This window comes from Carlito syrichta, unplaced genomic scaffold (genome assembly GCF_000164805.1).
Source record: "Carlito syrichta isolate Samal-C Ts95f unplaced genomic scaffold, Tarsius_syrichta-2.0.1 Scaffold314116, whole genome shotgun sequence".
NCBI classification, from domain to species: domain Eukaryota; kingdom Metazoa; phylum Chordata; class Mammalia; order Primates; family Tarsiidae; genus Carlito; species Carlito syrichta.
The window spans coordinates 108,097-122,007 of NW_007258212.1; the positions used below are offsets into that span (position 1 = coordinate 108,097).

Consider the following 13,911-nt stretch of genomic DNA (forward strand, 5'->3'; position numbering starts at 1 on the left):
ACTCTGTAGACTCCTTGATTTTAAAATATATGATCTCTTGATAGCCAATGCTTTGATTGTGTTTTGTCTTCAGGATCATACTGCTAAAACCATGTTTTATCTTCTGTTACAATTTTACACTAAATTAATTCTTCAAAGAATTGTAACAGGATATTGATCTAATTTGCTTTTAAACTTCATTAAAATCTTTGATTTTTGTCTGCAGCTGATCTAGTTTTGACATCCATCAAGTGGAAAATTTGCTTAGCTTTAATTTTTTAGTCAGAATTGTGTAAGCTTAACAAATCGAGATGTTTATGGCATTGGTTATTATTTGTGCTGTTAATTGTCAGTTCTCTTCAATTAAGGCACAAGCAAGATTAAATTTTTCCTTAGCAAATTGATGTGGATAATCTGCTAGTTCAGGCTTTGTCTTCAACATCTTGTCCCTTCTTAAAACAAGTTATCCATTTGTAAACTGCTGATTTCTTTGGGGAATTGCCCCCATAAACGTTTTGTATTGCATCAGTGATTTTCCCTTCTTCCACTCAAGCTTCATCATAAATTTATTGTTTATGCTTGCCTCAATTTTAGCAGAATTCATGTTGCTCTAATAGGGGATATTTTCAAATTGATGTCCTATACTTCTTAGTGCATCAAACTAGATCCTGTTCAGACATGCTATCACCATTTAGTATAAGTTTATTTTGGTCTGAAAATATTTTGAATTCCATGCATTTTTTAAAATGATAACATTGTGAATTTTTTGGAGACACACCTATCTACTGAATAAATAAATAAGATTTCATTGCTTTCTGAATTTGTGTAATCTAAGGAAGTAAACCCCCAAGAATTAAGACAAAAACTTGATTGTTTTTAGCTCTGACTCTACCTATAATCAATGATAGAGAACTGAAAAATCCCAGCAATATTTTCTTATAAATATAATAAATCGTATATCAAAATAAGCAATGGCCACTCCTCACTCTGTGGACTACTCTTTATATTCAGCACAATTGACACAGGTCTACATGATCATGACTTACTCATGAATTACAGGAAGAATTTTTTGAGAAAGCAACAGGAAATAACAGACACTTCTGAATGGAAGCATGAATGCCTTTTAAACCTATCTATAAGAGCTGGTTTAGTGTAGAAAAATACAATACTGCACTCTTTTGCACATGCAAAAGCCCCAGACTTGTGGAGTTGTGGATGCTACAGACTCAGGAGCTCTGCAAGTCAGGACTCGCCATGAAGTCAGGTTTCAGTCCTTGTGGGGGTGGCTTCCATGGCCAAGGGGACTTTGGTGACCATGGAGAATGCGGTGGAGGCTGAAGAGGCTTTGACAGGGGCTAAGGTTGAGGTGGAGGCTTTAGGCACCATGGATGAGGAGAAGGAAGACAAGGATGAAGAGGTGGTGGAGGCATCCATTCTGGTGGCAACAGGGGTAGTGGTCAGGGAGGAGAGTGAGGAAACCAGTCAGGGAAAAATGTGATGGTGGAACCTTATCAGCCACAAGAGTGACTTCATTTGCCAAGGAAAGGAAGATGCACTATTCACCAAGAATCTGGTCCCTGGAGAATCAGTTTATGGAGAGAAGAGAGTCTCAATTTCAAAGGGAGATGATAAAATTGAGTAAGGAGCCTGGAACCCCTTCTGCTCCAAGCTGGCAACGGCAATTCTGGGTGGTGTGGACCAGTTCCACATCAAGCTAGGGTACAAGGTGCTCTATCTCGGGGTTACCTCAGGCACTACCATCTCCCATGTCTCTGACATCATAAGCCCAGATGGTCTAATCTGTGCAGTCGACTTCTCCCACTGTTCTGGCCGTGACCTCATCAATTTGGCTAAGAAGAGGACCAACATCATTCCTGTGATTGAAGATGCCTAGTACCCACTCAAATACAGCATGCGCATCACAATGGTGGATGTGATCTTTGCTGATGTGGCCCAGCCAAACCAGACCCAGATTGTGGACCTGAATGCCCACACCATCCTGCATGATAGAGGACACTTTGTGATTTCCATTAAGGCGGACTGCATTGACTCCACAGCATCAGTCAAGGCAGTGTTTGCCTCAGAAGTGAAAATGATGCAGCAAGAGAACATGAAGCCCCAGGAGCAGTTGACCTTGGAACCATGTGAAAGAGATCATGTTGTGGGCTGTGGTTGTGGGAGAGTACAGGCCACCCCCAAGGTGAAGAAGTAACACTCGGTGCTGTTTGTATTGTGAGAGATGTGTGTTGATACTGTTGTGCGTGAATTTTTCTATTAAAAGATCCATCCATCAAAAAGAAAAAATATATATATATAATATATATAAAACATATATATTATATATATATAAAACACCTTTTAAGTCTATCTATAAGAGCTAGTTTAGCGTGGAAAAATATAATATATTTGAACTGGTACTAATTCTTTGTATTATACAATCCTAACACTTAAACCACTACAAATCACTATGTTTGCTCTTTATTATATAGATCCATAGTATTCTTTTAATTGTTTAGTGTTTGGGTGAAAAGAAAATAATTAGCAATATGACAGTTGCTTTAACTTTTCTCATTTATATTCTGAGATGAACAAGTATTTTTAAAGAAGTTTTAATTAGCATGATTTCTATTATATAAATATAAGCTCAAAGCTAACTCTCTCTCAAATTGAGTAAAACCTAGTTTCTTAAGTGCATAGGGACTTCTCAAGGTCACATTTTCACTTCCAGATGGATTGGCTTATGATTTTAAAAAAGAGAGGAAAGATAAGGAAAGTAGATAGCTATATGAAAATGGATTTGATAACCCTTTGAGTTGCAACTAAGGAGAAAGAAAAAAATGATTATTGAAAGTTGGAGGTCTACTTCTAGAAATAGAAAGAATTAGCTAAGTTAGACACACATCCCAAAAGCAGATGATTAAAAGAACAAAGACAAATAAGAGAAAATTTAGATCCTTGACTAACAAGAAATTTTATGGTCATATGCTACCAAAAAGCGAATACTGAATTTTTTTAAGGATATGATCTGATTACAAATCTGTGCTACACTTACTGTGAATAAAATTAGGCAGGCATATACACAAACATAATTAAGAAAAAACATTTCAAAGAATTCTGAAAATCTCTTTTTAATTCAAATATTTGAAGAATATGGGAATAAACTTGAAATTCGTAGCAATAAGATGAAAGAATTCAAACATTTAATATCTCCTTAAGTGGCTATTAAGGGAAAGGCAAACATACATCTCTTTTAAGACACAACTTTGTGAATCTGGGAGGATATAATTCATACCTGGTTCTTCATGTTTTGACTCTTATTCTCCTTGCCCACCCTTAAAGCTACCATCTTATGTTTTTGCTGCCTTGAATCCCAAACTTCATGAAAAAAATACCAAATTTTTCAGGTATCTCCTCTCAGTCCCCTCAAGCCTTTGCCGTCCTGTTTCTTACTCCCAATGCTCTCTTGTAATTGCATTTTATAAGCTTCCACTTGCACAAGTACAAATATATTTTGTTACTATCTTTTGTTTATATCTTTTTAGTTCTAAAGACAGAAGCAAAGATGCCAGTTGCATCAGTTGTCAACTTTCTTAGTGTGCTTAAATCATCATATAGTAGTCTATTTTCAGTAAGTAAAAGAGAAATGACATTTCAGCTACTCAAATTTGTTGTTAATATTACTTTGTGATCTATGTTTTAGAATTAACCTATATATTTCAAAACTACAGACTTTGATAAGGTAACTAGAGTTTCAACAAGGAAAGTTATCTTCTATATTTATTTATTTATTTAACTTTATTTTTTTTAAGTTTTCTGTATTGTATTTCCTTTGATGTGACTTACAGAGAAAATTATGTTGTCTTGTGTTAAGTTTTCTTTTTTTAAAAAAAAAATATTTGACATCTAGTACTAAAAGGGATCGAAATTGGGCATATTTTACATTGTAGGCGTAAAAACAATGAGACAGTTTTCCTCTTCATCATAAGTGTCATAGTCAATACTAAGAAAACAAACAAACAAAAAGGCTAACAAGAAAAAAAATAACAGATTTATTTAAACAAAGTATTACAAGACATGAGAGACTACAAAAATGAAGATTTGCAGATTCAGGGAAAGCTGTCTTTTTATGTTAAGATTTCATACAGAAGGAACAGCCACACAGAGCTGTGTTTGGACAAAAAGGATATGACCTAATAGTATTAGACAGAGTGGGGAAATCCAGGAAGGCTTGTCCAGATTCTTCTTGGCCTTTCCATGTAGCTTATTTTTTCCCTCCCAGGTACAGGATGGAACCCTTTCTGGAATGATGGTTTTATGACCTACTTTTAGACACAGGAGGTCAAATAACTTCTTTATGAGTGGCTCTTTACACATAAAGGCAGGTAAAGGTTAGAGTTTTTCTGGGTTTTGTGGCAGGCTTGGGGGAATACTGGTTCTGGTTTCTATGACCCACCTTACAGAAGAGAAATTCTAGTGTCTACAGCCTGCCTTGGGTAGAAAGGGGAACAGGAGAAAGAAGGGTAGGATAAGGTCAGAAACAGACTTTGCCTCTGAGGTCCTTCCTGTGTCTTTTCAGTTCAAAGTGCTCAGCATTCCAAAGTGCCGTACTTTGGGGTATTGTTTTCTGAACTCTAACAACAAAAAAACTTAAGTTTGAATGTGAAACAGAATATGATGCTACTGATGTTCTTCAAATTTTAATATAGTCATTGCAATGAAAAGTACAGTTTATAAATATATTATAGTGCCAGCAAATTAAGTGAGAACTACGCTGAGGGATTTTATAAATGTAACAAATATGTACAATTAATTCATAAATTGACTTGTTTTATTGGTATAATATAAATTTTAGTTAAAGCTATATGGAAACTGAGTATCACATGTTCTCGCTCATAATTGAACCTTGAAGAACTATCGTAATACCATAGGAAAAGGAATGACAGTAGCGGGAAACTGTGGGGGTATGGGGGTGCGGGGAGGTGGGATTGGCTGTAGTGGGAAACTGCCTGGGGAAGGGGGGGCACACCTCATCAACAAGGTTACCTGCACAATGGATATTTGTATACCTAACTCTGAATCATACCCCATATTTTAAAATAAATTTTTTTAAAATGCTATATGAAAAGGAACTTACATTCTGCAGTAGAAAAGGTCACTGGGTAAGAATGCTTAAAGGACAGCAAGTGCTGTGAATTTTCAGATCATGCTAGTTCATCCTGAACCTAATGAATTCTATTAAGATGAGAAATAATACATAGTTTTTTTGTAGTGATCAAATCTAACTGTAAGAAATTAAATCTGATGACCAGGAAAGGGAGCAATCAGTGTGCATCTCTGAAGTTTGCCTGAAGGTAAATTGCCTTGTGTTAAACTGAATTCACTAGCTAAAGCAATTATTTTTCTATATTTTCCCTTCAGAGAGTAGCTGCAAATGACACATGTAGCAAGCTAACAACCAAAAAAATGATGTAAATGTTTTATTACTAATAAAGTGCTATAACTGTGAAGGTAACTGAATAGCAAACCAAAAAAGAAAAAGACATAAAATGATTTATTATTGATATAATTTAAAGCACACTTATAATGGTACTTTGAATTCCTTGATTTAAGGAAAATCTAAAAATGTATAGTATATTTGTCTATGATGTGCACTGGGAATGTTTATAACCTAGTAATTCACTGATCACGTATAACAGAGTATAATGGGGGAGTTTTCCCATTTCCTTGTTCAGAGAGTTCTACCTGGTGACTTTCAGTGCCACTCATGTATAAATTCAAGGCTTTCTATTTCCCACTAATTTCCCTTAAATTTTCAGAGTTCCAACCTCAGAGCATCTGAGGCCACTGAGGAGGAGATTATGCTCAGAGGGACCTTGGAATGCAGAAACTATATCAGTTAGGCTGCACAGACAGCCTCTGGGCCTCTCAGCAAAGGCCATGCATGGAGCTTGTTTGATGGCCTCCTGGCACATGACAAGAGAACTCAATAGTTTAGGCATATGATAAATATAGCAATTTGGGATCTTGTCTTTTGTTACTTTTAACTTTAAATTGAAATCATTTTAGCAGGTTTACCCACCTTGAACTCTTCCTAAGGTCAAAGTCAAAGATATGAGATGATTTGATTGTCTCCTTTTGCTCTCTTATCTCCTGCCCACCTAGGATACAGATCTGATGACATTCAATATCTCTGTACATCGGTCATGGTGGAGAGAACACGGTCCTGGTTGTGTCCGAAGAGTACTGCCTCCCTCAGCCCACGGCATGATGGATGATTTCACGTATGTCTCCGTCACAGGCTGCATCGTCGACTTCCAGTACTTAGAGGTCATCCACAGCGCTGTCCAAATACTACTTTCTGTAAGTGTCACTTTTGTGATTATCTGATCAGGATTCTTCTTTATTGACATTTTAAAATTTTATTCACTCCACACCTACTCGGCACATAGTACCACAGAGAAGCACACAGAGAACATCCTTCAAAAAACAGAAAAACCAGCCGTTTTAGTTGGTGGTTATACTTAATAGTTATTATTATTTTGGGTTATAATTGGTGGCAGGCTACAAATTTTTCCTCTTAGTATTCAGGCATTTTTTTAGAAACTGTTAGCTGCTACAGTTTCTAACTTGAGATACAATTCACATCATTCAATAAAATAATGTGACCATCCCCCAGAAGTAGTCTATTGTCCCTTAGCTACCCCAGGCTTTTCTGTGAATGCATTCCTCTACTAATGCACATTAATTCCAGAGAAAGAACAGGAACATACATATCTAATGGCTTGTTGAATCTAATAAACCTCACATTTCAAATAATTATTCCTTAAAAAACAAATCCCACCAGTGACTCTTCACATTTTAGTGCCTAGAATCTGGTGTCAGGATATGATTCTGTATAAAGTAATTGTGGAGGGTAATGGCTTGATTAGGCCACAGAAGGTTTATGTACCAAGGATCTCTTAAAGGTAGTTTCCTTCCACCAGACTGTCCCACCCACAGTTTGACCACAGTGAGGGGCAGAATTAATTTAGGGATGTATAGGATCATCAAGAATGGTGTTTCTTCGAGATCCAATAAGGACTTATCATTTAGTCCATGCTAACGTACAATACAATAAAGCCATTCTCAGCCACACTTTTTACATAAACCAACCATCTCAGTTCTTTTGTTCAACTGGTTAGTGTTAGTTAGGACAAGTGACATAGGCTCAACAGAAAAATTAATACATAACAGACATATAAGAGGAGTATGTCAGTGATGAAGTTACCTTGGAATTATTTCTAGAAAAAATGTTGAGAAACCCTTGCCATCACTGTATTCACAGTCTATTGCTATATCACAAACTAGTCCAAAATACAATGACCTAAAACACTATCAGTTGTTACTTAGAGTTCTGTGGCATGAGGAATTTGGGCAGAGCTGAGTTGGGTAGTTCTCCATTTGATATTGGCTAGGGTCCCTCATGGGAGTCTTTCAACTCAGAACTCTGCAGGAACTGGAAAGTCCAAGGAGACCTCACTCACATGTCTGGTGCTAGCTGCTGGCCCCCAATCTCCTCCACAGGGCTTCTACTTTTGCAGGAAAGCTTGACGGGCTGTCTGACAGCAAGACAGCTGGTATCTGTGAGGAGAAGCCCCAACATGCAAGCATGTATTAAGTCTCTACTCCAGTAATACTTGGTCACATATGGCAAATATGACCAAGCCTAGAATCAACAGGAGAGATGGCTGTGGAAAGAGGAGAATACCTGGAGGAATGACTCATGTTGGGTTACCAACGTAGTGGCCTTGACCTCTTTTCCTCAGTCGATTAATTACTGTTCTTTAATCTATATGTCACAAGTTTTAAAATGGTGTTTTAAAGCACATTGGAGTAACAGTTTTCTAGAAAGACTGAAGATTAGAGTAACACAAAAATCAAAGATATTTTAGTGTTCTGGTTCAAATTAGGGCAAATTTAACACCAAATTCAAAGAACAGGGTTATATTTCAATAACATGGAATTTCCTTTCAGACTTGTAACAGGGAATCTGGTCATTCTAGGTTTCTACAATTGAATTTACAGGTATAGATGTAACCCACTGTCATTTGTCAAAATACGCATATCAGTCTTTTTCTATTTTCTGATCTTTCTTTAATCTAACAGTTACATACAAAATTGTGATAAAATATGTGTGTTTATATCTTTGTTTTTTTAAAATGTGGAAACAAATTTTCTTTAAATTTTTTTCAGGATATTTTAAAATATAAAAGAGCTCTATTATACTAGATTCTAAGGGTCTCATTAATTTTTTAATGCAGAAAACATTTGTCTGGAATCTTTCATGTGCAGACAGATCACTCTCCTTTTAAAAAATGTTCATAGTCAATTGCTAAAGTGTTTTGTGAAATAATGACATGATATCCAAACCTTTATAATGCACTAGAATGCCATGGAATCAAAAAGGCATTTCCTCATAGTAACTCCAATTCAAATAAATAGCAAGATGAAAGTATTTATTTGATAAGGAGCTGGACTGTCACATAAAAACATTCCCTAAGGAAAAATCTAAATAAACTGTACATGTTGCTACATAAAAGTACTCTTTGATTATAAATGAATTCCTTGAAATTATTTTAGTGAACATTCAAAGCTGCCAACACATACCCAGTAGTCCTGACTATACTGTTCAGCTTTCAGGAAATAAAAGATTAGTCACTGATTTCCGGCCTTTTTGTGTGTGTGTTATACCTGTAAAACAGGATTTTTAACATTTTATCTTTTTATATCCCGATATTGTTTCACAGCTATCAAATGGTATATTATCGGTGTGGTTGATCTTACATAGGCTTCTTGTGTTTGTTACTTATTCCATATGATTATATTTACAATTATTAGAATTGTGGTTTTTAAAATCTGGTGATAGGAGAATCATCCCTGCATCCATCACCTAATCTGTGCTGAAATGTCTACCTTATTACTGAAAATCAGGGGTGATGGTCACAATATTTAACAGCCTAAGGGGTGGAGTAACAACCAGGCAAACAGATGAAGAGTGCTGAGATGCAGCAGGGTCTTATGGGCTCAGCTGTACCAGGGGTTACCCTTGAATTAGTGCAGCATAGAAATGACTAGAAGAAACCAAGGGAAGGACTGCCAGAGGTGGCCAGGATGGTAGAGGGGTGGTCCCTCAGGGTTTTAGGTTAGCGGCTCTCTACCAAATGAAAGGGAAATATTTGAATAATTTGCCCATGGATACTACTCTGTTAGCGAATTCTACCCGAACAATTGTCCCAAAGAGTAGGGTTCGGAACTGAAAGAAAGGAGACCTCAGTCATAAACATTCCACAGGAACTGTGTACAAGCTTGACAGGAACAAACAAAAATAATAAAAACTCGGAAAGGCAGCGATGGGAATTTATTTTGTACTGTGACACCGGGCTCTGGGAGCACCCATCTCCCCCACGCCCCAGTTCCCAGAGCCTCTGTCCCTGCTTCCTCCCCAAGTGCTCACACCCAGGGAGAGTGGGAGCATTCAAGACTGAGAGAAGGTTCTTCTTGCCCTAATCTCAAAAGCAGTGCTAAAGCTGAGCTCCTGCAAATTGTTGGCAACACCAAGCTGAAGATCAACAAAGAATCCAGAGATAGTAGATAGGATAAGGAGAGAAGCAAAGTGCAATCCATGCAAGAAGTGAGAAATCAAAGACTAACCAGAATCCAGCTGTGGGGTGCTGAGTCCATCCTCTCCATCTTTGTGCCTTGGTTCATGTGTTCACCATTTCTCACCTGAGAAAGGCAGTAATATCCTACATAGTTTCCTGGGCCCCAGTTCTGTCCACTTGTTATACATGCTCCTTGCTCTCAGGGGGATGATTACAAATCACAAATAAATCTAATCACTCACTTTCTTTCCCATCACCCTTCAATGATTCACATCATCTTCAAGTGAAATCTGAATTCCTTACTGTGACATGTGAGGCTTTCATGCCCCGCACCCTGTCTGAACTCCCACCCTCCCAGCCTGGCACCCCGCAAAGGAACCCAGCAGCAGTCTCTACAGAGCCCCTCAAGCCTTCCAGGCCTTCCAGTGCCATCCCATGGGCAGCAGCCTGGGTGGAATGGGATCTCCATCCCCTTTCTTCTCCCTGCTATCTCATCCTCAGCTCTTCATCCACTTGGCCACTAGCAGACATCTTCTCCCAAAATGTTTCGGCATATGTTAATTTAATTTTTTGAAATAGGTAACGCATTCATTTGCTTGAGAAACAAGAACATGTGCAGTGAAAACACTCCCTCCCATGTCTGGGTCCCGTGTGCTTGGTTCTCCCATTTTGGCTCCCCAACCAGCACCCAGTTTTGTTCTATTTTTCTTTTTTACGTTTTGACATGAGTCTAAGGTATCTTTAGGCAAACACAAGAAAATATGACTATAGATTCTTATTCATTCCCCTATACCAAAAGGTGGTATAGGATTTGCGTTCTTCTAAAACCTTCCTTTAACAAAAATTGTAATTATTTCCATATCAGCATATCTATGTTTAATTGTTTAGTTAATGGTCCCCTCTTGATGGACATTTGGACTGTTAATCCCATCCAAATATAACAATAATTTTGGATACATATATAACATATGTATTATATAGATATCACTATATACATTTATAATGTAGATAGCATAATTCATAATAGACAGTATAATATATAGTACATATAACTATATGTGATATAACTATTATACACAATATTATACTAACTGTGTTTACGTGCTTCCTAGACCTGCCCCACTCATCATCCCAGGCTGGACTAGATGTCCTGACACCTGAGCACATTGTTTTATAATCATTGAGTGGGGTGGAGTACTGTGACCTTCAAAGGGACCAGCCCAAATAGAACAGGGACAAGCACAGAGCAATTTTATCTGCCAGAATGAAAACTCTTTGCAGGCTGGAACTTGTTCATATCTATAGTTTCAGTAACTAGCAGAGTCATGGCACCTACATATTTGTTGAATGAACAAATGACCAAAAAGCAAGAGACTCCAAAGTCTGAAGTGGTTAAACACAAAAGGAAGAATCCATTGAACAAAACCCAGCAAGAGTAAGTGTACAGACAAAATGTAAGAGCTAGAGTGAAGGTGCCCTTTATCTGAGAAATTAACGGAATAATAGGTTAAATGTTTTCACAATGCACTGCACAGAGGAACTCAGTAAGCAGCAGTTCTTGTTGTTGTTGTTGTTATTGAAATTACTAATGTCATTACTACAATTCCTGTGTCTTTGTCCCTGTTCTATTTGGGTTGGTCCTTTTGAAGGTCACAGCACTCCATCTTGGTGGATTCTCAGTTAATTAAACCCGCACTTGGCACCCATTCCTTGAATGAAGATACAATTCCTGTGGTCTTCATAGGATGCAGCAATTATTAATCCCTATTCAGAGGACTGAACTTTTACTTAATATGTATCTATTTTCATTATTCTGGTTTCCCAGAATTCTTTCCTACCTATGCCTTATGAGGGTATTTGGCCAATTGAATGAATTTTCATATTTTCATTTTTATTTATTTTTTATTTTAAATATGTGGAATACAATTCAGGGCCAGATATGCAAATATTCTTTATGCAGGCACCCTTGTTGATGACATGTGCCCCCCTCCCCACCAGCAGTTTCCCACTACTGCCAATCCCACCAATACACTTCCCTGGCAGTTTCACACTACTGCCAATCTCTTTCTTTCAGTATTACAAGAGTTGTTCAAGGTACGCTTGTGAGTTAGAACATATGATACTCGGTTCTTTGTTTCTGTGATAAGTCACCCAGTATTATAAACTCTAAGTTCAACCAAGTTGGTGTGAAGTTCATAATTTTTTCCTTCTTTCTGGCTGCTTAATATTCTATCATGTATATGTACCACATTTTTTTATCCAGTTGTCTTAACATGGGTTGCACGGTTGAGTCCATGATTTTACTATTGTAAATAATAATGCAATAAACATGCATGTGCAGGTATCTTTTTTCATAGAGTGATTTGAGTTCCTCCGGGTATATTCCCAGTACGTGAATTGCAGGGTCAAGTGGGAGATTGATCTTTAGATCTTTTAGGAACCTCCACACTGTTTTCCACAGCGGTTGTACTAGTTTACACTCCCACCAATAGTGTAGAAGTGTTCCCTTTTTGCCACGTCCTCTCCAGCATCTGTTATGTTTTGAGTTATAGTTGATGGTCATCCTGACTGAAGTTAGGTGGTATCTCAGTGTGGTTTTAATTTGTATTTCCTTGATGACTAGTGAGGCTGAGCATTTTTTAATGTATCTGTTGGCTGCTCATATGTCTTCTTTTGAGAAGTGTCTATTCATATCTTTTGCCCACTTTGTAATAGGGCTGTTTGTTTTTTTCTTTTTGGCACGTTTGAATTCCTTGTAGATTCTAGATGTTAGGCCTTTGTCAGATATACATTTGGCAAATATTTTTTTCCCACTGTGAGTTCTCTCCCCACTCGCTCAATGGTTTCTTTAGTTTTGCAGAAGCTTGTCAGTTTGATGACAAACTTCTGCCTTATCTCCTATGGCACGGGCATTTGGGGTTTTGATCAGGAATTGGTTGCCAGTTCAAATTTCCATAAGAATGTCTCTTGCATTTTCTAAGGTTCTTATAGTTTGAGATTTTACATTTAGGTCTTTTATCCATTTAGAGATGATTTTTGTGTATGGTGATAGGTAGGGGTCTTGTTTTAATCTTCTGCAAGTGGTCAGCCAGTGTTTCCAGCACAATTTACTGAATAGAATCTCCTCTTCCCCGTGATGGTGGAAGGTTTGTCTAAGGTGAGTTGGTTGAGAAATTAAGTTTTTGCTTCCGGAGTCTCTATCCTGTTCCATTGGTCTATATGCCTGTTCTTGTACCAAGATCAGACTGTTTGGATTATTGCAGTTTTATAATAGTGCTTAAAGTCTGGGAGCCTGATTACTTCCACTTGTTTTTTTGTTTGTTTGGTTTGGTTTTTTGTTCTGTTCTGTTTTGGTTGTTGTTGTTGAGGATTATGCCAGCTATTCGTGGTCATTTATGTTTCCATATGAATTCCTGTATTGTTTCCAGGTCTGAGAAGAATGCTGCTGGTAATTTAATGGGTATTGCTTTAAATCTGTAGATTGTCTTGGGTAGGATGCACATCTTAACCATGTTTATTCTTCCAATCCATGAGCATGGAATATTTTTCCATTTGCTTTTGTCATCTTTGATTTCTTTGAGCAGTGTTTTATAGTTTTCATGGTACAGGTCTTTGACTTAAGAAGATGCCGAGGAATTTCCTTTTGTGTGTGTGTGTGTGTGTGTGTGTGTGTGTGTGTGTGTGTTTATTGTGAATGGGATTGTGCTTAGTATTTGGGTTTCTGTTTGTTTATTGTTGGTGTTTATGAATGCGCCTGACTTTTGCACACTTATTTTATACCCTGAGACTTTGCCAAAGACCTTTATCAGTGCAAGGAGGTTTTTGACAGATTCTCTTGGGTAGTTGAGGTATAAAATATGTCATCTGAAAAGAGGGATAACTTAACTTCCTCTTTTCCTGTTTGGATACCCATGATTGCCTTTTCTTGTCTGATTGCTCTAGCTAGGACCTCCAATACTATGTTAAACAGGAGGGGTGAGAGTGGGCATCCTTGCCTTGTTTTGGTTTTCAGGTGAAATTGTTCCCTTTCTGTCTGTTTAGCAGTATGTTGGCTGCGAGTTTTTCATAGATGACTTACTATTTTGAGTTATGTTCCATCTAAGCCTAGATGCTTAAGGGTTTTTATCAAGAAGGGGTGCTGGATTTTATCAAAAGCTTTTTCCACACTAATGATATAATCATGTGGTTTTTGTCTATACATCTATTTATGTATTTAATTATGTTTATGGTTTTGCAGATGTTGAAACAGTCCTGCATCCCGGGGATGAAGCCCACTTGGTCATAGTGAATG

General features: G+C 37.4%; 1 pseudogene; it reads left to right on the plus strand.

The window, feature by feature from the left end:
• The first annotated feature begins 1,233 nt into the window (after positions 1-1,233).
• Positions 1,234-2,183, plus strand: LOC103273659 (annotated as a pseudogene).
• The last annotated feature ends 11,728 nt before the right edge of the window (positions 2,184-13,911 follow it).